This window comes from Solanum lycopersicum, chromosome 1, assembly GCF_036512215.1.
Source record: "Solanum lycopersicum chromosome 1, SLM_r2.1".
Lineage (NCBI taxonomy): Eukaryota > Viridiplantae > Streptophyta > Magnoliopsida > Solanales > Solanaceae > Solanum > Solanum lycopersicum.
This window is the reverse complement of record NC_090800.1, coordinates 37,112,211-37,116,114: the sequence shown is the minus strand read 5'-3', so window position 1 is coordinate 37,116,114 and position 3,904 is coordinate 37,112,211. Positions and strand designations below refer to the sequence as shown.

General features: G+C 37.8%; 1 long non-coding RNA gene across 1 annotated transcript; it reads left to right on the top strand.

The window, feature by feature from the left end:
* Positions 1 to 1,703: 1,703 nt before the first annotated feature.
* On the top strand, positions 1,704 to 3,685 carry LOC104646463 (uncharacterized). The gene is made up of 2 exons (XR_740569.4): positions 1,704 to 3,021; positions 3,249 to 3,685. It is a non-coding gene; the product is annotated as an uncharacterized lncRNA (long non-coding RNA).
* The last annotated feature ends 219 nt before the right edge of the window (positions 3,686 to 3,904 follow it).

Below are 3,904 nucleotides of genomic sequence, written 5' to 3'. Positions count from 1 at the left end.
AAACTAATATGATTATAAGATAAAGTTGAGATAGTCCTTTTCCTTTGCTTTCATGTGCGATCATCAGCAAGTGTGGTGTTGACAAAATTTGGTGGCGCGTCTAGCATAACAATATCTTCCAAAAGGTCATGTGAAGATGCTTCTATAGCTAAACTACCGCTACTCCGTCGTTTTCCCTGTACGTGTGCCTTAGCTTAGGATTATTTAGTTGGTGAAGTACCACCTGCAATCAAACAAGAGATTAGATGCATTAGTATGAGGATTACAAAGTAGATGTACAACAACCAGAGCATCCATTTCAACTTCTAACGGCTGTATGGTGTGTAGTTGGGCAATTGCAAAGACCGTGAAATAGCAAAACCATTTCAGTAACTAAAGGAGATGTGTTGTGTACCGATCCCATGAATCCAATAATCCACGATCCGGCAGAATCGCGAATGACTCCACCAAAGCCTTCTTTTCGAGTAGTCTGCCAACATGTCACATCAGTGTTTAATTTGAAACCGCTAATAGGAAGGGATCAAGATAAGTCAATGGAAGTGGGAACTCAAGGGCGTTTGCTTGGTACCAAAGAGTGAAACTCAATAGCGTTTTGCATAGTTTGTCTGTAATTCGGATATTTATTGTATGGTTAAAGTGGTTATTGTTTCGATTAATCCAAAGAATCCGAAGACCATAACAATCAAGGCTGGCCAAAGGAGTTGGATAGATATGTGTTTTCTCGGATTGCTTGATTAATGTAGAAATTCAGTCTATAGGAGGCGCAGTGGTCAAATCCTGAACATTAAGCAGATGTAACAATTGAATAGGAGACCAAATTTTGCATGGGGCAGAATAATATAATATGGTTGGTGTCTTCGACTGAGTTGTGGCACTGGCGACAAGTATCAGTTGGAGAAATTCTAATGCACGCGAAGTACAATTTAGTGGGGAGTCTGTGATGACAACACTACCAAACAAAAAAAATACTTATTTTTAGATTGTATAGAAAGTTTCCAGATCCAGCTAAAAGAGGTGATGTTGATATCGTCGGTAGCTGGACGAATGGCTCTGTAAAGATACTTAGTGGTGAAAATCCCATTGGAGATCAATCCCAAGTGTGACTGTCGTTAGCATGAGTGTATGTTGGAATATAGGTTGATTTAATGTTGTGGATCATTGTGTCATCGAAATGTGAATGATCTGGTCCGCCACTCTCTGTGTTAGGTCATTCCAAGCTAGAAGGCCTATAAGTTTCTCTATAAGAGTCTCGTTTGGATTTAATCAAGAATCTTCCCAAAAGAGAATGCCTTTTCCACTACCAATTCCCATAGAACGTCTTGTTGACAAGTCATCCAACATCATAGAAGGGTTTTCCATGAGGGAGTAGTGGTCTTTTTGAATAGTTGTTAGGGGGAATATAATATTTTATGAGTAGTTTTTATCCAAAAACTGAGGGGTTCATCACCAATCACCATGAGAGATTTGCTATAAGGGCTTAGTTTTTGAAGTGGAGGTCAAATCCCAAGACCTTCTGAAGATCGGTTGAAGTGATGGTTTTCCATTTTTTAAGGTGTAGTTTGTAATCGTGGGTAGTAGACTATTAAAGTGACCCACATTTTTGTTAGTCATTTTAAATCTTTGTTACAAGAACAGACAGCTGGCATCCACTAGTATTTAAGTAACGTGCCTATAAGTACAGAGCATATGTGATTGTAACTTTTACTTTTCAGACTCAATAAAACAGTTTCCTTTTCTTCTTAATCAATATTCTCTCTGCATATTTCGTGATCCACATCAATGGTGGACGTATGTGCAGAGTATTAAGCATAAATTTGACATGGTATCAAAGTAGCGATCTCATCTCCAACTGCATATTCAGTTTGAGTTCATCGCAATTTCTCAATAGGAGAAAAAATGCCAGAGGATCAATTTAACGCATCAATGGCGTCTCCAGCAATATCAACACTTGATCATCATCGTCCGTTTTATTTCAAGCTTCAGATTCTCTAGGTCTAGTAATAATTTCGATTAAGTTCACAGGTCCAAAGAATTATCTCTGTGGCTTCAATCGATGAAAATAGCTCTGCGAAGAAAGGTAAGCTAGGGTTTGTGGATGTCACTTGTATTAAGAGCAATTGTACAGGAGAGTTCGAGGAATTATGGGAAAATGTAATGCTATTGTACTATCCTTGATTGGTAGCACTGTTTCAGTTGAACTAATTCCTAGCATTGTTTATTCTTTGACTGATAGAAAGGTTCGGGAAGAATTCAAGGAACGATTCATTCAATTAAATTTGACCAGGATCTGCCATCTTTGGTCTGAAATGGCCAATTTAAAGATGGGGACTAATTCTATGACTTGTTATTTTTCAAGAATGAAGGATTTGTGGAATGAACTTGATGTCATGATTTCAATGCCTTCCTGTGGTTGTAAAAAGTGTAGTATCTATGTAGAACATCTAAAATCTCAGCAATTATTATAGTTCCTTATGGGACTTAATGAGAGTTATTACAGCTTGAGAAGAAGCATTCTCTCTCGAAATACCAATATGATAGTCAGTGAAGCCTATGCAATCATGACTCAAGAAGAAAGCCAACGATCACTGGTAGTAGTTGATACTCACAAGGATCCCTTAACAATGCTAGCTCGGAGAAATCCTGGTTATAGACAGAAGAATCCCGGGAACTATGGGGGGTCTTCTGAAAACACAACTAGAGGGAATTGTGGAGGATTACCAAAAACTGCTGAAAGAATTCATTGCATCCATTATGCTTACAAAGGTCATTTGAAGGATAATTGCAATAGAATTGTTGTCTATCCTCAAGTCTTCAAGAGTATGAGGAGATCTTCACAGCAAACACAACAGACACAACCTGCACAATTCAAGCCAACAGCCCATACTAGCTCCAATGTTAACTCTAGTTCCAGTGCCAACAATCAAAGTCAAGGTTCAGGCTACTTCCTCACAGAACAACAATATTAGAAGTTGTTTGGTAAACAGACTCAATCCAACAATGAGTGTGTTTCTAACATGGCTGGTATATGCTCATTGTTATCTAATGTCTTTCATTTTGAGTGGGTCATTTATTATGGATCATCTCACCATATTACACCCCGTAGAGATTTTTTATCTGATATTAGTACTTCTAGCTTGCAGAATGTCCCTCATGTTCCTAATTTCATATTCAATCTCCTCTCTGTGTCTAAAAAAACCAAGTAATTATCATGTGTTGTCTTCTTCTTCCCTGATTTTTGTGTATTTTAGGGGCTCTACAATGGCAAGGTCTTGGAGATTGGTAGAGAAAAGGATGGTTTATACCTCTTACAGGAGAAGCTCACTCCAATTACAAATACTGCAAGTTTCAAGTGTGATGTTGAAGGAGTTCTTTGGCACCTTATATTAGGTCATGTTTCCACCTCAGTCATGCAACACATATCTTCACTCAATAAATGTGTCAGCTCTATCATACAGGACAACTGTCATATATGTCCTCTAGTTAAACATCACAGGTTAAAATTCCCTACTAGTTGTACTAAGACAGTAGCTTGTTTTGATTTGCAGCATGTAGACTTGTAGGGGGCTTACAAAAAGCTTACCTATAACAAGAAGTATTATTTTGTTACTATTGTGGATGACTACAGCCTATATACATGGGTTTGCTTGAAACAATCTTAATATGATGTTATCATTGTGTTGAAAAACTTTCTGTGCTTAGTTAAAATTCAATTTGATGCATTTGTAAAAATATTGAGGTCTGATAATGGCACTGAATTCTTTAATTCAGATTGTGAACAACTATTGGCTTCATATGGCATTGTCCACCAGAGTGGCTGGCCATATTACCCACAACATAATGACACATTTGAAAGAAAGCATAGGCATATATTGGAAGTGGCTAGAGCCCTCAAATTCCGAAGTGG